Source organism: Mustelus asterias, unplaced genomic scaffold (genome assembly GCF_964213995.1).
Source record: "Mustelus asterias unplaced genomic scaffold, sMusAst1.hap1.1 HAP1_SCAFFOLD_2574, whole genome shotgun sequence".
Lineage (NCBI taxonomy): Eukaryota > Metazoa > Chordata > Chondrichthyes > Carcharhiniformes > Triakidae > Mustelus > Mustelus asterias.
This window is the reverse complement of record NW_027592519.1, coordinates 15,072-40,152: the sequence shown is the minus strand read 5'-3', so window position 1 is coordinate 40,152 and position 25,081 is coordinate 15,072. Positions and strand designations below refer to the sequence as shown.

Below are 25,081 nucleotides of genomic sequence, written 5' to 3'. Positions count from 1 at the left end.
GTTGCTGGACTATTTACACTTTAGTAACACTCTTGAATTTAACATTTTATTGGCTTTGTTTGTTTCTATTTTAATCTGTTCATATCTTGTCAATTTGGGCAATTGCTACTTGAGATGCTTTCTAGTTTTGAGTTTTTTTAATGGCCTACCTAGTATCTGTCTTAATATCTCCTTCTGGTTCAGTGCTAAGTTTTGTTTGATAATGGTTCTGTGAAGTCTCTTGCGCTGTTTTACTTCACTACATAAATGCAAGTTGTTTAATTAGCGTGATACATTACCATGGGTACCCTCTCTGAAAATTTCAGACTGTCTGTAGCATTCACCATTATTACAATAAAAGGAATAAAATCAACCTGAATTCGTGCTGCAGTAACCAGGCATTTTAAATTGGTTTGAGAATCTCCCAACCACTTTAGCAGACTATGATGAAAAAGGAGCTAATAATAATCATGTCACAACTCCACTCCCTACAGGCAGGTTAAAATCAGCTTATAAATGTCAGTTGGTAGAGATGTACAGGTGTGAACTAGTCATAAAAAGAACAAAGAAAAGTATATCTTTCAAAATACTGATTAGGAACTAGACTGTACATAAAAGTCAAATGTAGGAAGATTTATTTAAGGAACAGCGTATAAAGGAACATTAATAGACACAATGATTGCTGGCAGACTTTACTTTTGTTGATGTCACCTTGCTAATAATTATATGATCAGATTGTTGGATGTCACACAGGTTTTAGAATTACTGGATGACAAAGTAGCATCACAAGGAATACAATAAAGTCATGTAATTTTACCAGCCACACAGTACCAGACTGTGCATTAACTTACACTTCAGCACATGGGACACTCTGCCCAGGCAGAATGCAGCAGGATGCAGGATGTCTTATTCAAGTTCTTGAAATACTGGAGTCAAAAAGATTTCTCAACCCTTTACTGCAACAGGAGCGATTAAACTCAAAACCACAGGATTCAAAGGCAATATTTTGTAGGTTAGACTGCAGTTTCCAAACCTGATGCAACAAAAATGTGCCGAGTATTGGAAGGGCAGTAATTACGAGAATAGTCAAACAGTGATGGATGATTACAATAATCATCCTCTGCCCAATATGTATGCATCACCTTCCTGGAATTTGGAGCAGAAACAGAACTTGTTTGTTGATGGGACCTATGGATGTTATTTGTGTAGGTGGAATTCTGAGGTGGAGCCAGTGGGGTGAATTCCGATTCACGGTCCTTCTTGGATTGCCTGAGGATATCCTACAACCAATCAAAAACAGTTAATAGTTTTATGAGAAATAAAATTAGAACAAACTTATTGTTGGAAATTCCACAATTCACAGTCATAGATTACGGAGCTGTGGGTGTATTGGGAATAGAACATAGAACATAACAGCGCAGTACAGGCCCTTCGGCCCTCAATGTTGCGCCAACCTGTGAAACTAATCTAAAGCCATCTAACCTACACTATTCCAATATCATCCATATGTTTATCCAATGACCATTTAAATGCCCTTAATGTTGACGAGTCCACTACTGTTGCAGGCAGGGCATTCCACGCCCTTACTACTCTCTGAGTAAAGAACCTATCTCTAACATCTGTCCTTTATCTCTCACCCCTCAATTTAAAACTATGTCCTCTCGTGTTAGCCATCACCATCCGAGGAAAAAGGCTCTCACTATCCACCCTATCTAATCCTCTGATCATCTTGTATGCCTCTATTAAGTCACCTCTTAACCTTCTCTCTAACGAAAACAGCCTCAAGTCGCTCAGCCTTTCCTCATAAGACCTTCCCACCATACCAGGCAACATCCTCGTAAATCTCCTCTGCACCCTTTCCAATGCTTCCACATCCTTCCTATAATGCGGCGACCAGAACTGTACGCAATACTCCAAGTGCGGCCGCACGAGAGTTTTGTACAGCTGCAACATGACATCATGGCTCCGAAACTCAATCCCTCTACCAATAAAAGCTAACACACTGTACGCCTTCTTAACAACCCTATCAACCTGGGTGCCAACTTTCAGGGATCTATGCACATGGACACCGAGATCTCTCTGCTCATCCACACTACCAAGTATCTTACCATTAGCCCAGTACTCTGTATTCTTGTTACTCCTTCCAAAGTGAATCACCTCACACTTTTCCGCATTAAACTACATTTGCCACCTCTCAGCCCAGCTCTGCAGCTTATCTATGTCTCTCTGTAACCTGCAACAACCTTCCGCACTGTCCACAACTCCACCGACTTTAGTGTCATCCGCAAATTTACTAACCAAGCCTTCTACGCCCTCATCCAGGTCATTTATAAAAATGATAAACAGCAGTGGGCCCAAAACAGATCCTTGCGGTACACCACTAGTAACTGAACTCCAGGATGAACATTTCCCATCAACCATCACCCTCTGTCTTCTTAAAGTTACAGTAAGAAGTCTCACAACACCAGGTTAAAGTCCAACAGGTTTATTTGGTAGCAAATACCATAAGCTTTCGGAGCAATGTTCCTTCGTCAGATGGAGTGGTCTCTCCATCGTCGAAGGCGTACAGTGTGTTAGCTTTTATTGGTAGAGGGATTGAGTTTCGGAGTCATGATGTCATGTTGCAGCTGTACATCGTCAGATGGAGTGTAACTCTCCATGGAGACCACTCCATCTGACGAAGGAGCATTGCTCCGAAAGCTTATGGTATTTGCTACCAAATAAACCTGTTGGACTTTAACCTGGTGTTGTGAGACTTCTTACTGTGCTTACCCCAGTCCAACGCCGGCATCTCCACATCATTCTTAAAGTTAGCCAATTTCTGATCCAAACTGCTAAATCACACTCAATCCCATGCCTCCGTATTTTCTGCAATAGCCTACCATGGGGAACCTTATCAAACGCTTTACTGAAATCCATATACACTACATCAACTGCTTTACCCTCATCCACCTCTTTGGTCACCTTCTCAAAGAACTCAATAAGGTTTGTGAGGCACGACATACCTTTCACAAAACCGTATTGACTATCCCTAATCAAATTATTCCTTTCTAGATGATTATAAATCCTATCTCTTATAATCCTTTCTAAAACTTTGCCCACAACAGAAGTAAGGCTCACTGGTCTAGAATTACCAGGGTTGTCTCTACTCCCCTTCTTGAACTAGGGGACAACATTTGCTATCCTCCAGTCTTCTGGCACTATTCCTGTAGACAATGACGACATAAAGATCAAAGCCAAAGGCTCTGCAATCTCCTCCCTAGCCTCCCAGAGAATCCTGGATAAATCCCATCTGGCCCAGAGGACTTATCTGTTTTCACACTTTCCAGAATTGCTAACACCTCCTCCTTATGAACCTCAATCCCGTCTAGTCTAATAGCCTGTATCTCAGTATTCTCTTCGACAACATTGTCTTTTTCCTGTGTGAATACTGACGAAAAATATTCATTTAGCGCCTCTCCTATCTCTTTTGACTCCAAGCACAACTTCCCACTACTGTCCTTGACTGGCCCTAATCTTACCCGGGTCATTCTTTTATTCCTGACATACCTATAGAAAGCTTTAGGGTTTTCCTTGATCCTACCTGCCAAAGACTTCTCATGGCTCTTCTTAGCTCTCTCTTCAGGTCCTTCCTGGCTAACTTGTAACTCTCAAGCGCCCTAACTGAGCCTTCACGTCTCATCTTTACATAAGTCTCCTTCTTCCTCTTCACAAGAGATTCAACTTCTTTAGTAAACCACGGTTCCCTCGCTCGACCACTTCCTCCCTGCCTGACAGGTACATACTTATCAAGGACACGCAGTAGCTGTTCCTTGAACAAGCTCCACATTTCAATTGTGCCCATCCCCTGCAGATTTCTTCCCCATCCTATGCATCCTAAATCTCGCCTAATCACATAATAATTTCCTTTCCCCCAGCTATAACACTTGCCCTGCGGTATATACCTATCCCTTTCCATCGCTAAAGTAAACGTAACCAAATTGTGGTCACTATCACTAAAGTGCTCACCTACCTCCAAATCTAACACCTGGCCTGGTTCATTGCCCAGTACCAAATCCAATGTGACCTCGCCTCTTGTTGGCCTATCTACATACTGTGTCAGGAAACCCTCCTGCACACATTGGACAAAAACTGACCCATCTAAAGTTCTTGAACTATAGCGTTTCCAGTCAATATTTGTAAAGTTAAAGTCCCCCATAACAACTACCCTATTACTTTCGCTCCTATCCAGAATCATCTTTGCAATCCTTTCCTCTACATCTCTGGAACTTTTCGGAGACCTATAAAAAACTCCCAACAGGGTGACCTCTCCTTCCCTGTTTCTAACCTCAGCCCATTGTACTTCAGTAAACGAGTCCTCATCAAACGTCCTTTCTGCCACCGTAATACTGTCCTTGACTAACAATGCCACACCTCCCCCTCTTTTACCACCTTCCCTGATTTTACTGAAACATCTAAACCCCGGAACCTGCAACAACCATTCCTGTCCCTGCTCTATCCATGTCTCCGGGGTAGCCACAACATCGAAATCCCAGGTACCAACCCATGCTGCAAGCTCACCCACCTTATTCCGGATGCTCCTGGCGTTGAAGTAGACACACTTCAAACCACCTTCCTGCCTGCCGGTACACTCCTGCGACCTTGAAACCTTATTCATGACCTCACCACTCACATCCTCCTGTACACTGGAGCAACAATTCAGGTTCCCATTCCCCAGCCAAATTAGTTTAAACCCTCCTGAAGAGCATTCGCAAATTTCCCCCCCAGAATATTGGTACCCCTCTGGTCCAGGTGAAGACCATCCCGTCTGTAGAGGTCCCACCTACCCCAGAATGGGTCCCAATTATCCAGGTATCTGAATCCTTCCCTCCTGCACCATTCCTGTAGCCACGTGTTCAACTGCTCTCTCTTCCTATTCCTCTCCTCGCTAGTACGTGGCACGGGTAACAAACCAGAGATAACAACTCTATTTGTTCTCGCTCTAAGCTTCCACCCTAACTCCCTGAATTTCTGCCTTACATCCCCATCCCTTTTCCTACCTATGTCATTGGTGCCGATGTGAACCACGACTTGGGGCTGGTCCCCCTCCCCCTTAAGGATCCCGAAAACACGATCCGAGACATCACGGACCCCGGCACCTGGGAGGCAACACACCAACCGCGAGTCCCTCTCGTTCCCACAGAATCTCCTATCTGTCCCTCTAACTATGGAGTCCCCAATGACTAATGCTCTACTCCTTTCCCCCCTTTCCCTTCTGAGCAACAGGGACAGACTCTGTGCCAGAGACCTGCACCCCATGGAATGGGGAATGGTTAATTATGTTAAAGGAGATTATTTGATTGTGTTTGTTTTGGAGAATGGGAGGGTGTGTCTAGATTGGGGAAGGATAGATTAAGGAATGGTGGGTGTATTGCAGAAGGGATTATGGAACTGCTGGAAAACATGAGGGCTAGTTCAAGTGAAATGTTCCTTGACGACCTGATCTCTGAAAGCTCGAGCAGTTAGAAACACTACTGGTGTCTCCTCCTCAACCTCGATACTTCCTGGTTATCAGGTGCTGATAAGGGTGAGGCCATTATGTTGAAAAAGTTGTACAGCATGCAGCAAACAACAACAGATCTGGCAACCCATGTGAGGGTGTGCCACAAATCTCCTCTAAGCAGTGCAGACAGAAGAATCATTGCTTGAGCACACTAATTCTTTGTTTGATGATGTTCCTTGGGCAGCTTCGGTGCCCTTGCGAGCCTGTTTTGTGTCGGTACCTGGATTCCTGGCACGTGTTGTAAGCCATGTCAAGAGTCGCTCCTCCCAATGCAGTCTACTCTCTATTAGAGAGACCAAACACAGACTGGGTGACCGCTTTGCAGAACACCTTTGGTCTGTCTACAAGCAGGACCCAGACCTTCCGGTCACTTGCCATTTCAATGCACCACCCTGCTCTCCTGTCCACATATCCATCCTTGGCCTATTGCAATGTTCCAGTGAAGACTAACACAAAGAACAAAGAACAATACAGCATAGGAACAGGCCCTTCGGCACTCCAAGCCTGCACCGATCATGTGTTCCTAACTAGACCATCCGTTTGTATCCCTCTATTCCCAGTCCGTTCATGTGGCTATCTAGATATGTCTTAAATGATCCTAGCGTGTCTGCCTCAACCACCTTGCTTGGTAGTGCATTCCAGGTCCACACCACCCTCTGTGTAAAATACGTCCCCCTTACCTTGAACTTGTGACCCTTTGTGTTTGTCATTTCTGACCTGGGAAAAAGCTTCCAACTGTTCAACCTATCTATGCCCTTCATAATTTTATAAACTTCTATTATATACTTCTATTAAACTTCTATTATATACAAACTGGAGGAACAGCACCTCATCTTCCGATTAGGCACTTTACAGCCTTCCGGACTCAACATTGAGTTCAACAACTTCAGAGCGTGAACTCTCTGCCCCACCTTCATCCCATTTCCATTTATTTTATTTTATCTTATTTATTTTTATTTTCATTTGTTCTATTGTTTTGCTTTTCCACCTTCTCAAAATCTTGCTTTCCATCTTTCCTCTCCCCTCACCCCACTAAGGCCATCTATTACATGTCTCAGGTTGTCCTTGGTCACTCTGCTTACCTTTGTTCTGCTGTTTATACATTCTGATCTTTCAATGTGCCACTATCAACACCCTTCTTAGCCACGATCACCACCACTTACATGCCCTTTGTCTTTTTGCCTATGACACCTTTGTCAATTACAAACCCCCTCACCCGAACAGTATAAGTTTCATCCTATTTTCTGTTGTCTTCAGCTCTGTTAAATACTGTGCAACCGTGCTGCCCGTAGAGAATTAGTGCTGGATGGAAGTTGAGGCTGCTGCTAGGACGGGAGCAGAGAATTCTTTCTCAACAAGGAAGTAAATGCAAGTGTAATAGAGAGTCTCTAAAACCTCCCGGTTAGTGTCCTGGGAGATGAAGCTGATGTCACATGCTGTAGCCTAAAAGGAGTCTGTGGCATAAAGATTCAGGGCCACGGTGACCTTAACAAGGTACCTCAGAGACTCCTCCTCAGTGAAGTTAGTGTAGAAGGAATGCTCCCTGAAGATGTGTTACGAGTTCAGTGCATTCCCCTCCTTCTTGCTCTTTGCTATTTTCGTTGCTGCATTCCTTCCCCCAGCAATGAGATTATCCATGGCTGCAACCAAACTATTTCTGATACCAACCAACAACTGAGCAGACAAGTGAACATTAGTGAGTCAAAATACACACAAAAAAGATTCAGAAGCTAACAAATTAACCAGCAGCCTGAAAAGAGAATGAAACAACTTATTTTACGTGATTCCTTTAACGATTGCTGGTGAAGGGGCGGGACCTTCCTCGTGCTTCGTGCCACTTTGTGTTATATAGAATTAGCACACAATGAATAAAGTGCTGGGGGTGATCAATAATGGAAAACAGGGAACTGAAAGAAGAATGGAACCCCAATTTGAAGATGGAGCTGAAATAGAAAATCAGTGATCATCTATATACACACACAGCTCATAGATTTAAAGCACCTGATATATAAACCCTGAAGATTAAATGTACTTGGTAATATATACCCTGGAAAGTGCCGAAAATATATACACCACTGATTACAAGAACCCTCCATATATAATATATGATGTTCATAAGGAGGAGGTGTTAGCAATTCTGGAAAGAATAAAAATAGATAAGTCCCCTGGGCCGGATGGGATTTATCCTAGGATTCTCTGGGAGGCTAGAGAGGAGATTGCAGAGCCTTTGGCTTTGATCTTTGTGTCGTCATTGTCTACAGGAACAGTGCCAGAAGACTGGAGGATAGCAAATGTTGACCCTTGTTCAAGAAGGGGAATAGGGACAACCCTGGTAATTATAGACCGGTGAGCCTTACTTCTGTTGTGGGCAAAGTATTGGAAAGAATTATAAGAGATAGAACCATAGAACCATAGAAAATTACAGCTCAGGAACAGGCCTTTTGGCCCTTCTTGTCTGTGCCGAACCATTTTATGCCTAGTCCCACTGACCTGCACTTGGACCATATCCCTCCACACCCCTCTCATCCATGAACCCGTCCAAGTTTTTCTTAAATGTTAAAAGTGACCCCGCATTTACCACTTTATCCGGCAGCTCATTCCACACTCCCACCACTCTCTGCATGAAGAAGCCCCCCCTAATATTCCCTTTAAACTTTTCTCCTTTCACCCTTAACCCATGCCCTCTGGTTTTTTTCTCCCCTAGCCTCAGCGGAAAAAGCCTGCTTGCATTCACTCGATCTATACCCATCAAAATCTTATACACCTCTATCAAATCTCCCCTCAATCTTCTACGCTCCAGGGAATAAAGTCCCAACCTATTCAATCTCTCTCTGTAACTCAGCTTCTCAAGTCCCGGCAACATCCTTGTGAACCTTCTCTGCACTCTTTCAATCTTATTTACATCCTTCCTGTAACTAGGTGACCAAAACTGTACACAATACTCCAAATTCGGCCTCACCAATGCCTTATATAACCTTACCATAACACTCCAACTTTTATACTCGATACTCCGATTTATAAAGGCCAATGTACCAAAGGCACTCTTTATGACCCTATCCACCTGTGACGTCACTTTTAGGGAATTCTGTACCTGTATTCCCAGATCCCTCTGTTCAACTGCACTCTTCAGAGTCCTACCATTTACCCTGTACGTTCTTCTTTGGTTTGTCCTTCCAAAGTGCAATATCTCACACTTGTCTGCGTTAAATTCCATTTGCCATTTTTCAGCCCATTTTTCTAGTTGGTCCAAATCCCTCTGCAAGCTTTGAAAACCTTCCTCACTGTCCACTACACCTCCAATCTTTGTATCATCAGCAAACTTGCTGATCCAATTAACCACATTATCATCCACATCATTGATATAGATGACAAACAACAATGGACCCAACACCGATCCCTGCGGCACACCACTAGTCACAGGCCTCCACTCAGAGAAGCAATCCTCCACAACCACTCTCTGGCTTCTTCCATTGAGCCAGTGTCTTATCCAATTTACTACCTCCCCATGTATACCTAGCGACTGAACCTTCCTAACTAACCTCCCATGAGGGACCTTGTCAAAGGCCTTGCTGAAATCCAGGTAGACAACATCCACCGCCTTCCCTTCATATAGGATTTATAATCACCTTGAAAGGAATAATTTGATTAGGGATAGTCAGCACGGTTTTGTGAAGGGTAGGTCGTGCCTCACAAACCTTATTGAGTTCTTTGAGAATGTGACCAAAGAGGTGGATGAGGGTAAAGCGGTTGATGTGGCGTATATGGATGTCAGCAAAGCGTTTGATAAGGTTCCCCATGGTAAGCTTTTGCAGAAAATACGGACACATGGGATTGAGGGTGATTTAGTGGTTTGGATCAGGAATTGGCTAGCTGTAAGAAAACAAAGGGTGGTGGTTGATGGGAAATATTCATCCTAGAGTTCAGTTACTAGTGGTGTACCGCAAGGATCTGTTTTGGGGCCACTGCTGTTTGTCATTTTTATTAATGACTTGGATGAGGGCATGGAAGGATGGATTAGTAAATTTGCGGATGACACTAAAGTCGGTGGGGTTGTAGACAGTGCGGAGGGAAGTGGCAGGTTACAGAGGGACATAGATAAGCTGCAGAGCTGGGCTGAGAGGTGGCAAATGGAGTTTAACGCGGAAAAGTGTGAGGTGATTCACTTTGGAAGGAGTAACAGGAATACAGAGTACTGGGCTAATGGTAAGATACTTGGTAGTGTGGATGAACAGAGGGATCTGGCTGTCCATGTGCATAGATCCCTGAAAGTTGGCACCCAGGTTGATAGGGTTGTTAAGAAGGCGTACGGTGTGTTAGCTTTTATTGGTAGAGGGATTGAGTTTCGGAGCCAGGAGGTCATGCTGCAACTGTACAAAACTCTGGTGCGGCCGCATTTGGAGTATTGCGTACAGTTCTGGTCGCCGTATTATAGGAAAGATGTGGAAGTGTTGGAAAGGGTGCAGAGGAGATTTCCCAGGATGTTGCCTGGTATGGTGGGAAAATCTTATGAGGAAAGGCTGAGGGGCTTGAGGTTGTTTTCGTTAGAGAGAAGAAGGTTAAGAGGTGACTTAATAGAGGCATACAAGATGATCAGAGGATTAGATAGGGTGGATAGTGAGAGCCTTTTTCCTCGGATGGTGTTGGCTAGCACGAGGGGACATAGCTTTAAATTGAGGGGTGAGAGATATAGGACAGATGTTAGAGGTAGGTTCTTTACTCAGAGAGTAGTAAGGGCGTGGAATGCCCTGCCTGCAACAGTGGTGGACTCGTCAACGTTGAGAGCGTTCAAGTGGTTATTGGATAAACATATGGATGATATTGGAATAGTGTAGATTAGAGGGGCTTTAGATTGGTACCACTGGTTGGCGCAACATCGAGGGCCGAAGGGCCTGTACTGCGCTGTAATGTTCTATGTTCTATCTATATATACACACAGTTTAAAAGTGTTGTGTTTACCACGGTGTACTTGCATAAGTGTTGTGTATACACTCTGCAAATTAACAACAACTGGCTCATTCTGAACAAAAATTCCACATTTTGATTACTGTTCAAATCAAACAAGACTCAATTAGTCACTAAGTGTTGACTGAAACTTTCACCAGGTGCTCAGATGCCAGATGTCAGAGAGGCAGAGATGAGTTGACCTGTAGGAGAAACACAGACTGGAGAGCAGACAAATATAGCCCGAGGGGCAAATTCCACATCACTTACCTTTGGGGTGGGAGGCAGAGGGGAGTGAACCTGTAGGAGAAACATAGATTGGGGAGCAGATAAACACAGCATGAGAGTGCAGTCCACACCACTTACCTTTTGGGATACAGATGGACCTTGGGAGAAACATAGACTGGAGGACATTCAGGTGTGTCTGGAATTTGCAAGAAAAGTGGACAGAAACAGCACAGGAAAGCAGTTGGGTGGTTATTAACTGCTCTTAGCGTGTGTCTGTATATAAAGTGCTGGAAATGAGAAAAATGTAACTTTAAAAATAACTCTTAAATGCCTCCCCTGTAAAGAATTAAGAGGCATGAGCAGAAGGGAAGGAGGAAGCTGGTGAGTCTACGGTTTTATTTTTAAGTGGTGGAGGTATTACAAAGGTTTAAATTAGCATGCTAAGTGGTAGTGAGGAGAAGCATTAATTAAAAAATAATTAAAAGAATCATTAATTAGTTAATTAAAACACAGTAATGATGGCTGGGCAGAGGATGTATTGCAGCTGCAGTATGCAGAGGCACATGAACGCCTGTGTGATCCAAGGCAACCACATGTGTATTAAATAATAAAGAGCTTCAGCGCAGAATCAATGAGCTAGAGGCTGAGCTATGGACACTGCAATGCATCAGGGAGGAGAAAGATACCTGGATACTTTATTCCAGAAGGCAGTCGCACCTTTAGGATAGGATCGCCTGGTTTGTTCCATGGTCAGGAATAGGAGGATGTGAAAGCGACTGAGGCAGGAGTGACGATCAAGAAGGTTGAAGTGAAGGAGTCTCAGTTCTTGTAACTGTACAATGGGTTTGAGTTTCTTTCAGTTTATATGGATGAGAGCAAGGTAGATGAACAAACTTACCACGACACGGGCAGGAATCATGTGAGAGGGGATGTAGTAAGTCAAAGGGAAATAATAAGGTAATAGAGCAGGGCAGCAATTTACCAGAGTGTGGCAGGAACGGATGGAGGAACAAACTTAAGAGTGCATCAGAGATTATGAAATGGTAAAAAGACAGAGTTAAAGGCTCTCCATTGAATGTGTATAACATTTGGAACAAAATAGGTGGGGTTAGGATGGATAGACATGTTTGCAAGGTGACCAAGGCTGGGGCTTCAATACTGAAGGGTATCTGACATTTTGAAAAGACAGAAAGCTAGAAAAAGATTATGGGGTAGCTCTGTTCATTAAGGATCTCATTATACAGAAGTGAGAGATGGTGCTAGCTCAGAAGAGTAATCAGTTCATGTAGAGATGAGGAGTAGGAAAGATAAGAGGTTGATGTGGGAGAACTTTATAGATCCCGGGCGGAGTATACAGGAAAAAATAAATGGGAAGTGAAAGAAAGATACCACAATAGTCATTGATGATTTTAATATACGTGTAGATAGGACAGATCAGATTGGCAGTTAGCCTGGAAAATGTGTGTATTTGGGACCCTTTCTTAAAGCACTATGTTCTCCAGCCAGCCTGGGAGCAAGTTATTCTACTCCTGGTAATGTTCAATGAGACAAAATTAATCAATAACCTTATGATAAAAGATCTTCTAGGCCACAGTGATCATAACATGATAGAATTTCATATTCAGTTTGAACGGAAAAAGTGAGAGTCTGGGACCATTGATTTAACCCTAAATTATAAGGGTATGAAGGCACAGCTCGCTGAAGCGAACTGGGAAACTAGGTTAAAAGGTAGGACAGTAAAGATGCAGTGGAAGCCTTTTAAAGAGATAGAACATAGAACATTACAGCGCAGTACAGGCCCTTCGGCCCTCAATGTTGCGCCGACCTGTGAAACCAATCTAAAGCCATCTAACCTACACTATTCCAATATCATCCATATGTTTATCCAATAACCAGTTGAATGCTCTTATTGTTGACGAGTCCACTATTGCTGCAGGCAGGGCATTCCACGCCCTCACTACTCTCTGAGTAAAGAACCTACCTCTGACATCTGTCCTATATCTATCACCCCTCAATTTAAAGCTATGTCCCCTCATGTTAGCCATCACCATCCGAGGAAAAAGGCTCTCACTATCCACCCTATCTAATCCTCTGATCATCTTGTATGCCTCTATTAAGTCACCTCTTAACCTTCTTCTCTCTAACGAAAACAACCTCAAGTCCCTCAGCCTTTCCACATACGATCTTCCCACCATACCAGGCAACATCCTGGTAAATCTCCTTTGCACCCTTTCCAACACTTCCACAACTTACCTATAATGCGGCGACCAGAACTGTACGCAATACTCCAAGTGCGGCCGCACCAGAGTTTTGTACAGTTGCAGCATGACCTCCTGGCTCCGAAACTCAATCCCTCTACCAATAAAAGCTAACACACCGTATGCCTTCTTAACAACCCTATCAACCTGGGTGCCAACTTTCAGGGATCTATGCACATGGACACCCAGATCTCTCTGTTCATCCACACTACCAACTATCTTACCATTAGCCCACTCTGTTTTCCTGTTACTCCTTCCAAAGTGAATCACCTCACACTTTTCCGCATTAAACTCCATTTGCCACCTCTCAGCCCAGCTCTGCACCTTATCTATGTCCCTCTGTAACCTGTCACTTCCCTCCGCGCGGTCTGCAACTCCACCGACTTTAGTGTCATCCGCAAATTTACTAATCCATCCTTCTACGCTCTCATCCAGGTCATTTATAAAAATGACAAACAGCAGTGGACCCAAAACAGATCCTTGCAGTACACCACTAGTAACTGAACTCCAGAATGAATATCTCCCATCAACTACCACCCTCTGTTTTCTTACAGCTAGCCAATTCATGATCCAAACCACTAAATCACCCTCAATCCCATGTGTCCGTATTTTCTGCAATAGCTTACCATGGGGAACCTTATCAAACGCTTTGCTGAAATCCATATGCACCACATCAACCGCTTTACCCTCATCCACCTCTTTGGTCACCTTCTCAAAGAACTCAATAGGGTTTGTGAGGCACGACCTACCCTTCACAAAACCGTGTTGACTATCCCTAATCAAATTATTCCTTTCTAGATGATTATAAATCCTATCTCTTAAAATGCTTTCCAAAACTTTGCCCACAACAGAAGTAAGGCTCACTGGTCTATAATTACCAGGGTTGTCCCTACTCCACTTCTTGAACAAGGGGACAACATTTGCTATCCTCCAGTCTTCTGGCACTGTTCCTGTAGACAATGGCGACACAAAGATCAAAGCCAAAGGCTCTGCAATCTCCTCTCTAGCCTCCCAGAGAATCCTAGGATAAATCCCATCCGGCCCAGGGGACTTATCTATTTTTATTCTTTCCAGAATTGCTAACATCTCCTCATGAACCTCAATCCCGTCCAGTCCAACAGACTGCATCTCAGTACTCCCCTCGACAACACTGTCCCTCTCCTGTGTGAATGCCGACGAAAAGTATTAATTTAGCGCCTCTCCTATCTCTTCAGACTCCACGCACAACTTCCCACGACTGTCCTTGACTGGCCCTAATCTTACCCGAGTCATTCTTTTACTCCTGACATACCTATAGAAAGCTTTAGGGTTTTCCTTGATCCTACCTGCCAAAGACTTCTCATGTCCCCTCCTGGCTCTTCTTAACTCTTTCTTTAGGTCCTTCCTGGCTAACTTGTAACTCTCAAGCGCCCTAACTGAGCCTTCACGTCTCATCTTAACATAAGTCTCCTTCTTCCTCTTCACAAGAGATTCAACCTCTTTAGTAAACCACAGTTCCCTCACACGACTGCTTCCTCCCTGCCTGACAGGTACATATTTATCGAGGACACGTAGTAGCTGTTCCTTGAACAAGCTCCACATTACAATTGTGCCCATCCCCTGCAGTATCCTTCCCCAACCAATGCCACCTAAATCTCACCTAATCGCATCATAATTTCCTTTCCCCCAGCTATAACTCTTGCCCTTCGGTATATACCTATCCCTTTCCATTGCGAAGGTAACTGTAATCGAATTGTGGTCACTATCACCAAAGTGCTCACCTACCTCCAAATCTAACACCTGGCCTGGTTCATTACCCAGTACCAAATCCAATGTGGCCTCGCCTCTTGTTGGTCTATCTACATACTGAGTCAGGAAGCCTTCCTGCACACATTGGACAAAAACTGACCCCTCTAAAGTACTCGAGCTATAGCTTTTCCAGTCAATATTTGTAAAGTTAAAGTCCCCCATAACAACTACACTGTTACTTTCGCTCCTATCCAGAATCATCTTTGCAATCCTTTCCTCTACATCTCTGGAACTTTTCGGAGGTCTATAAAAAACTCCCAACAGGGTGACCTCTCCTTTCCTGTTTCTAACTTCAGCCCAAACTACCTCAGTAGACGAGTCCTCATCAAACGTCCTTTCTGCCACCGTAATACTGTCCTTGACTAACAATGCCACACCTCCCCCTCTTTTACCACCTTCCCTGCACTTACTGAAACATCTAAACCCTGGAGCCTGCAACAACCATTCCTGTCCCTGCTCTATCCATGTCTCCGAGATGGCCACAACATCGAAATCCCAGGTACCAACCCATGCTGCAAGCTCACCCACCTTATTCCGGATGCTCCTGGCGTTGAAGTATAAACACTTCAAACCACCTTCCTGCCTGCCAGTACACTCTTGTGACCCTGAAACCTCATCTATGACCTCACTACTCTCAACCTCCTGTACACTGGAGCTACAATTCAGGTACCCACCCCCCCTGCTGAATTAGTTTAAACCCTCCCGAAGAGCATTAGCAAATTTCCCCCATAAGATATTGGTACCCCTCTGGTTCAGGTGCAGACCATCCTGTTTGTAGAGGTCCCACCTACCCCAGAAAGAGCCCCAATTGTCCAGGTATCTGAATCCCTCCCTCCTGCACCATCCCTGGAACCACATGTTCAACTGCTCCCTCTCCCTATTCCTCTCCTCAGTATCACGTGGCACGGGTAACAAACCAGAGATAACAACTTTGTTTGTTCTAGCCCTAAGCTTCCACCCTAACTCCCTGAATTTCTGCCTTACATCCCCATCCCTTTTCCTACCTTTGTCTTGAGTACCTATGTGAACCACAACTTGGGGCTGGTCCCCCTCCCCCTTAAGGATTTCGAAAACACGATCCGAGACATCGTGGACTCTGGCTCCTGGGAGGCAACACACCGACCGCGAGTCTCTCTCGTTCCCGCAGAATCTCCTATCCGTCCCTTTAACTATGGAGTCCCCAATGACTAATCCTCTACTCCTCTCCCCCCTTCCCTTGTGAGCAACAAGGATAGACTCTGAGCCAGTGACCTGTACCCATGGCTTACCCCTGCTAAGTGGTCCCCCCAACAGCATCCAAAAGTGTACTATCCCCAATTTCTACGACATTTCTTGTTTCTCCCCCCACTTGGACAGCTCCCTGTACCTTGGTGCTGTGGTCAGTTTGCTCATCCTCCCTTTCCCTACCCTTCTGAGCTGCCGGGCCGGACTCTGCGCCGGAGGCACGGCCACTGTTGCTTCCCCCAGGTAGGCTGCTCCCCCCAACAGCACTCAAACAGGAGTACGTATTTTTAAGGGGCACAGCCACCGGGCTACTCTCTAGTACCTGACCTTTCCCCTTCCTAACTGTGACCCACGTGTCTTCCTCCCGTGGCCCTGGTGTGACCACCTGCCTGTAACTCCTATCTATCAGCTCCTCCTTTTCCCTGACCAGACGAAGGCCATCGAGCCGCAGCCCCAGTACTGTAACGCGGTCCCTTAGGAGCTGCAATTCGATGCAACCGGCGCAGATATGGACGTCTGGGAGGCTAGCTGACTCCAGGAACTCTCACATCCGACACCGAGAACAACAAACTGGACTTTCACTCATAATTCCCCTTTCTTCAAGTACACTGGTAAAACTACGAGATGAACCTAACATGCCTCGCCCGTTTCCGACAAAGCCCGTTGAGCCAAAGCCCTTCAGCCCTCACTCTGTTACCTGCTCACTCCGCTGCCCACTAAAGACGCTGCCCGCTGGGTAGAGCGGCCTGCTCTTAACCCTCCCGCGCTGAAAAAAAAAGATATTTAGTCACTTTCAGTCAAGACTTATGCCAATGTGAAAGAAAGACTTTAGGAAAGATGCATCATTTATAGTTGAATATAAATGCATCATTTATAGTTGAATATATAAATTATTTGGAGGAAGATGTAGCTGGTGTGATCAGTAAGTTTGTGGATGACACGAAGATTGCTGGAGTTGCGGATAGTGATGAACATTGTCAGAGAATACAGCAGGATATAGATAGGCTAGAACATTGGGCAGAGAAATGGCAGATGGAATTTAATCCAGATAAATGCGAAGTGATGCATTTCGGTAGATCTAATGTAAGGGGGAGTTATACAATAAATGGCTGAACCATCAGGAGTATAGACACACAGAGGGACCTGGGTATACAAGTCCACAGATCCTTAAAGGTGCAGCACAGGTGGAGGGGGTGGTGAAGAAGGCATATGGCATGCTTGCCTTTATTGGCATAGAATATAAAAGTTGGCATATGATGTTGCAGCTGTATAGAACGATGGTTAGGCCACATTTGGAATACTGCGTCCAGTTCTGGTCGCCACACTACCAGAAGGACATGGAGGCTTTGGAGAGAGTACCGAGAAGGTTTACCAGGATGTTGCCTGGTATGGAGGGTCTTAGCTATGAGGAGAGATTAGGTAAACTGGGGTTCTTCTCCCTGGAAAGACGGAGGATGAGGGGCGACCTAATAGTATAAAATTATGAAGGGCATAGATAGAGTGAACAGTGGGAAGCTTTTTCCTAGGTCGGAGGTGACGAACACAAGGGGTCACAGGTTCAAGGTGAGGGGGGCAAGGTTCAACACAGATGTCAGGGGGACGTATTTTACACAGAGGCTGGTGGGGGCCTGGAATGCACTGCCAAGCAAGGTGATTGAGGCAGACATGCTGGGATCGTTTAAGACTTATCTAGATAACCACATGAACAGACTGGGAATAGAGGGATACAAAAGAATGACCTAGTGGGCACATGAGCGGCGCAGGCTTAGAGGGCCGAAAGGCCTGTTCCTGTGCTGTATTGTTCTTTGTTCTTTGAATGAAGAAGTTAAGGATCGTATCAAACTGAAAGCAACAATATACAAACTGTCAAGATGAGTGGTAGGTGAGAAGATCGGGCAGATTTTAAGAACCAGGAAAGAATGACTAAAAAAAAGATTGAGAAAATCAAGTATGAAAAAAGTTAGCTAGTAACACTTAAACAAATAGTAAGAGTTTCTCCAAGTATTTAAATTGGAATTGGAAAAGTTAGTGTTGATCCTCCACAAAGTGAGTCTGGGGAATTGAGAATGGAAAACAAGGAAATCACAGACATCTGTATCTGTCTTCACTGTAGAAGATTTAGAAAACTTCCCAAATGTACTTGAAAATCAAGAGGTGAGAGGGAGGGAGTAACTTAAAATAATCACCATCAACAGGGAAGAGGTGCACAGAAAACTATTAGACTTAAATGCTGACGCTTCCTCAGGATCAGGTGGTCTGCATCCTTGGGTCTTAAAAGAAATGTCTGCAGAAATTGGAGAGGTTATTGGTTATAATTTTTCAAAATTCCTTAAATTCTGGAAGGGTCCGAGCAGATTGGAAAACAACAAATGTAATACCATTATTCAAGAAAGGAGGGAGACAGAAAACAAAGAACTGTAGGCCAGTTAGCTTAACATCTGTCATAGGGAAATCACTTAACTCCATTATTAAGGTTAGCAGGATACGTGGAAAATCATGAGATCAGGTAAGGTCAACATGGTTTTCTGAAAGGGAAACCATCTTCAACTAATTTGACTTATTTGAGGAGGTAACATGCAAGGTATAAAGGAAACTGTAGACAAGTTCCAAAGAGAGTCATATTGGACTTGAAACATTTCTCTCTTCACAGATGCTGCCATTTGACGAACTTACTGGATTTTTATGAAGATGTGACTCATGGGGTTGACGGAGGGGAACCGGTAGATGTGGTGTTTTTGGATTTCCAAAAGGCATTCGATAAGGTGCCTCACAAAAGGTTGCTGCAGAAGATTGGGGCACACGGAGTTGGGGGTAGGGTGTTAGCGTGGATTGGGGATTGGCTATCCAACAGGAAGCAGAGAGTTGGAATAAATGGGTGCTTTTCTGGTTGGCAGATGGTGACTAGTGGCGTGCCGCAGGTATCGGTACTGGGGCCTCAACTGTTTACTATTTACATAGATGATCTGGAGGAGGGGACTGAGTGTCGGGTAACAAAGTTTGCTGATGACGCAAAGATAAATGGGAAAGTGAATTGCGTGGAGGAAGCAGAAGGTCTGCAGAGAGATTTGAATAGGCTGAGTGAGTGGGCGAGGATCTGGCAGATGGAGTATAACGTTGGCAAATGCGAGGTTATTCACTTTGGAAGAAATAATAGCAAATTGGATTATTATTTAAATGGAAAAAAATTACAACATGCTACTGTGCAAAGGGACCTGGGGGTCCTTGTGCATGAGTCACAAAAACTCAGTCTGCAATTACAACAGGTGATCAAGAAGGCAAATAGGATGTTGGCATTTATCGCGAGGGGGATAGAATATAAAAGCAGAGAAGTCTTGCTGCATCTGTACAAGGCATTGGTGAGGCCACAGCTGGAATACTGTGTGCAGTTTTGGTCCCCTTACTTGCGAAAGGATATATTGGCCTTGGAGGGAGTGCAGAGAAGGTTCACCAGGTTGATACTGGAGATGAGGGGTGTAGATTAGGAGGAGAGATTGAGCTGATTAGGTTTGTACTCGTTGGAGTTCAGAAGGCTGAGGGGTGATCTTATAGAGGCATATAAGATAATGAAGGGGCTGGATAGGGTAGAGATGGAGAGATTCTTTCCACTTAGAAAGGAAACCAGAACTAGAGGGCACAGCCTCAAAATAAAGGGGGGTCAGTTTAGGACAGAGTTGAGGAGGAACTTCTTCTCACAGAGGGTGGTGAATCTCTGGAATTCTCTGCCCACTGAAGTGGTGGAGGCTACCTCGTTGAATATGTTTAAGTCACGGATAGATGGATTTCTGATCGGTAGGGGAATTAAGGGCTATGGGGAGCAGGCAGGTAAGTGGAACTGATTCACTTCAGATCAGCCAAAAAGCAAAAAATATTGGAAAACTTCAGCATGAATAAGAACGTAAGAACATAAGAAATAGGAGCAGGAGTCGGCCATCTGGCCCCTCAAGCCTGCCCCACCATTCAATAAGAATGGTGGGGCAGGCTTGAGGGACCAGATGGCCGACTCCTGCTCCTATTTCTTATGTTCTTACGTTCTTATTCATGCTGAAGTTTTCCAATATTTTTTGCTTTTTAAAGTTTTTAAAGTTTTATAACCTGCAGTGTACGTGGATTTCCAAGAGGCATTCATTATGATGCCACATAAGGGTGGCACGGTGGCTAGCACTGCTACCTCACAGCATCAGGGACCCGGGATCGATTCTTGGCTTGGGTCACTGTCTGTGCGGAGTCTGACGTTCTCCCCATGTCTGCGTGGGTTTCCTCCGGGTGCTCCGGTTTCCTCCCACAGTCCAAAAGACATGCTGGTCAGGTGCACTGGCCATGCTAAATTCTCCCTCAGTGTACCCGAACAGGCACCAGAGTGTGGCAAGTAGGGGATTGTCACAGTAACTTCACTGCAGTGTTAATGTAAGCCGACTTGTGACACTAAAAAATAAACTTAAACTTAAAAGTTTACCTTCTACAAGATAACAGCACATGGTGTAGGGAGTAAGCTTATGGTATGGATAAAATATTTGTTATCGAACAAGAAGCAGAGGATAGGGATAAATTGGTCTTTTTTGGGTTAGAACATAGAGCAGAGAACATTACAGTGCAGTACAGGCCCTTCGGCCCTCAATGTTGCGCTGACCAGTGAAACCAATCTAAAGCCCATCTAACCTACACTATTCCAATGTCATCCATATGTTTATCCAATGACCATTTAAATGCCCTTAATGTTGGCGAGTCCACTACTGCTGCAGGCAGGGCATTCCACGCCCTTACTACTCTCTGAGTGAAGAACCTACCTCTGACATCTGTCTTATATCTATCACCCCTCAATTTAAAGCTATGTCCCCTCGTGCTAGCTATCACCATCCGAGGAAAAAGGCTCTCATTATCCACCCTATCTAATCCTCCGAGCATCTTGTATCCCTCTATTAAGTCACCTCTTAACCTTCTTTTCTCTAACGAAAACAACCTCAAGTCCCTCAACCTTTCCTCATAAGACCTTCCCACCATACCAGGGAACATCCACGTAAATCTCTGCTGCACCCTTTCCAATGCTTCCACATCCTTCCTATAATGCGGCGACCAGAACTGCACGCAATACTCCAAGTGCGGCCGCACCAGAGTTTTGTACAGCTGCAACATGACCTCCTGGCTCCGAAACTCAATCCCTCTACCAATAAAAGCTCACTCTCCGTACGCCTTCTTAACAACTCTATCAACCTGGGTGCCAACTTTCAGGAATCTATGCACATGGACACCGAGATCTCTCTGCTCATCCACATTACCATTCGCCCAGTACTCTGTAATCCTGTTACTCCTTCCAAAGTGAATCACATCACACTTTTCCGCATTGAACTCCATTTGCCACCTCTCAGCCCAGCTCTGCAGCTTATCTATGTCCCTCTGTAACCTGCAACAACCTTCCGCACTGTCTACAACTCCACCGACTTTAGTGTCATCCGCAAATTTACTAACCCAGCCTTCTACGCCCTCATCCAGGTCATTTATAAAAATGACAAACAGCAGTGGCCCCAAAACAGATCCTTGCGGTACACCACTAGTAACTGAACTCCAGGATGAACATTTCCCATCAACCACCACCCTCTGTCTTCTCACAGCAAGCCAATTCCTGGTCCAAAGCGCTAAATCACCCTAAATCCCATGCGTCCGTATCTTCTGCAATAGCTTACCATGGGGAACCTTATCAAACGCTTTACTGAAATCCATATACACCACATCAACTGCTTTACCCTCATCCACCTCTTTGGTCACCTTCTCAAAGAACTCAATAAGGTTTGTGAGGCACGACCTCCTTTCACAAAACCGTATTGACTATCCCTAATCAAATTGTTTCTTTCTAGATGATTATAAATCCTATCTCTTATAATCCTTTCCAAAACTTTGCCCACAACAGAAGTAAGGCTCACTGGTCTATAATTACCAGGTTTGTCTCTACTCCCCTTCTTGAACAAAGGGACAACATTTGCTATCCTCCAGTCTTCTGGCACTATTCCTGTAGACAATGACGACATAAAGATCAAAGCCAAAGGCTCTGCAATCTCCTCCCTCGCTTCCCAGAAAATCCTCGGATAAATCCCATCCGGCCCAGGGGACTTATCTATTTTCACACTTTCCAGAATTGCTAACACCTCCTCCTTATTAACCTCAATCCCGTCCAGTCCAATAGCCTGTATCTCAGTATTCTCCTCGACAACATTGTCTTTTTCCTGTGTGAACGCTGACGAAAAATATTCATTTAGCGCCTCTCCTATCTCTTCGGATTCCACGCACAACTTCCCACTACTGTCCTTGACTGGCCCTAATCTTACCCGAGTCATTCTTTTATTCCTGACATACCTATAGAAAGCTTTAGGGTTTTCCTTGATCCTACCTGCCAAAGACTTCTCATGTCCCCTCCTGGCTCTTCTTAGCTCTCTCTTCAGGTCCTTCCTAGCTAACTTGTAACTCTCAAGCGCCCTAACTGAGCCTTCACGTCTCATCTTTACGTAAGTCTCCTTCTTCCTCTTCACAAGAGATTCAACTTCTTTAGTAAACCACGGTTCCCTCGCTCGACCACTTCCTCCCTGCCTGACAGGTACACACTTATCAAGGACACGCAGTAGCTGTTCCTTGAACAAGCTCCACATTTCAATTGTGCCCATCCCCTGCAGATTTCTTCCCCATCCTATGCATCCTAAATCTCACCTAATCGCATCATAATTTCCTTTCCCCCAGCTATAACACTTGCCCTGCGGTATATACCTATCCCTTTCCATCGCTAAAGTAAACGTAACCGAATTGTGGTCACTATCACCAAAGTGCTCACCTACCTCCAAATCCAACACCTGGCCTGGTTCATTACCCAGTACCAAATCCAATGTGGCCTCGCCTCTTGTTGGCCTATCTACATACTGTGTCAGGAAACCCTCCTGCACACATTGGACAAAAACTGACCCATCTAAAGTACTCGAACTATAACGTTTCTAGTCAATATTGGTAAAGTTGAAGTCCCCCATAACAACTACCCTGTTACTTTCGCTCCTATCCAGAATCATCTTTGCAATCCTTTCCTCTACATCTCTGGAACTTTTCGGAGACCTATAGAAAACTCCCAACAGGGTGACCTCTCCTTTCCTGTTTCTAACCTCAGCCCATAGTACTTCAGTAGACGAGTCCTCATCAAACGTCCTTTCTGCCACCGTAATACTGTCCTTGACTAACAATGCCACATCACCCCCTCTTTTACCACCTTCCCTGATTTTACTGAAACATCTAAACCCCGGAACCTGCAACAACATTCCTGTCCCTGCTCTATCCATGTCTCCGGGGTGGCCACAACATCAAAGTCCCAGGTACCAACCCATGCTGCAAGTTCACCCACCTTATTCTGGATGCTTCTGGCATTGAAGTAGACATACTTCAAAACACCTTCCTGCCTGCCGGTACACTCCTGCGACCTTGAAACCTTATTCATGACCTCACCACTCACATCCTCCTGTTCACTGGAGCAACAATTCAGGTTCCTATTCCCCTGCCAAATTAGTTTAAACCCTCCCGAAGAGCATTCGCAAATTTCCCCCCCAGAATATTGGTACCCCTCTGGTCCAGGTGAAGACCATCCCGTCTGTAGAGGTCCCACCTACCCCAGAATGAGCCCCAATTATCCAGGTATCTGAATCCTTCCCTCCTGCACCATTCCTGTAGCCACGTGTTCAACTGTTCTCTCTCCCTATTCCTCTCCTCGCTAGCACGTGGCACGGGTAACAAACCAGAGATAACAACTCTATTTGTTCTAGCTCTATCCCCATCTCTTTTCCTACCTATGTCATTGGTGCCTATGTGGACCACAACGTGGGGCTGGTCCCCTTCCCCTTTAAGGATCTCGAAAACACGATCCGAGACATCACAGACTCTGGCACCTGGGAGGCAACACACCAACCGCGCGTCTCTCTCGTTCCCTCAGAATCTCCTATCTGTCCCCCTAACTATGGAGTCCCCAATGACTAATGCTCTACTCCTCCCCCCCCTTTCCCTTCTGAGCAACAGGGACAGACTCTGTGCCAGAGACCTGTACCCCATGGCTTACCCCTGGTAAGTCATCCTCCCCAACAGTATCCAAAACGGTATACTTGTTATACAGAGGAACGGCCACAGGGGATCGCTGCACTGACTGCTTTTTATCCCTTCTAACAGTCATCCAAGTATCCTCATTCCTAGGAGTATGAACCTCCCTGTAGCTTTTATCTACAAGTGTCTCTGCCTCCTGAATGATCCTGAGTTCATCCTTTTCCAACTCCAGATCCCTAACACGGTCTTCAAGGAGCTGGAATTGGGTGCACTTCCTACAGCTGTACTCAGCCGGGACACTAATGGTGTCCCTCACCTCAAACATCCCACAGGGGAAACATTGCACTGCCTACACCGACATCCTTGCTAACTTCCCTTACTAAGAAACGACACCGAGTCATTTTTTTTAGGTTAGAGGAGGGGAAAGGATGGGAGACTCTCCACGTGTAGAGTCTCGGGTTACCTCCCCGTTCAAATTTTGGCCAATTATACTTGCTCATATTCACTGAAAATACTAAATATGAATGAGGTCTGAAGATCAGTGAGGCAAGGTGGCATACATCCTGTGATACATATTAGATTACACCTCTGTTGTTCACCCCACCAGTGGTTGTAGGATTAGACAGAGACCCCTTCAGTAGCATGGCAATTGTGGCTGCCCATGCCACCAGGTGTTCACCTCCAGTGCTTGCCTACTCAGGAAAGCCTGCCATACCAGCCAAAATTAGCCTGTTGGGGAGGTTCTGGGCCCCCAAAACATTGGGGCCTGGCTTTAGGATTAATTTCTGGTCATTTTGATGCAGTTCTGCTAAAGTTGTGTTGCAATTTTACAAAAGTTCTTTTGAGTTGAGTTAGTGGCTGAGCTCCTTGTTGCAGCAGTGAATAAACAAAAAAAATGAAGAGAGAAGCAGGCAAGGTGGAAAATCATGAATTACCAAAAACATCTGGCTATTACCTAACCCTTTAATTAGGCCTCAGCGGTTGATTGCACTCTCCAAAGAAGTGGCTGCACGTTGTTTTCAGAGTCTGTTATTACATTGCCAGCTTTATCTTTGAGCATCTCCTG

The 25,081-nt window shown here is 44.9% G+C and overlaps 1 long non-coding RNA gene across 1 annotated transcript; it reads right to left on the bottom strand.

The window, feature by feature from the left end:
- Window positions 1-591: 591 nt before the first annotated feature.
- LOC144489816 (uncharacterized) lies at window positions 592-25,081 on the bottom strand. Its single transcript, XR_013497068.1, has 2 exons — window positions 24,971-25,081; window positions 592-1,259 (listed from the first exon to the last, which is right to left on the bottom strand). It is a non-coding gene; the product is annotated as an uncharacterized LOC144489816 (long non-coding RNA).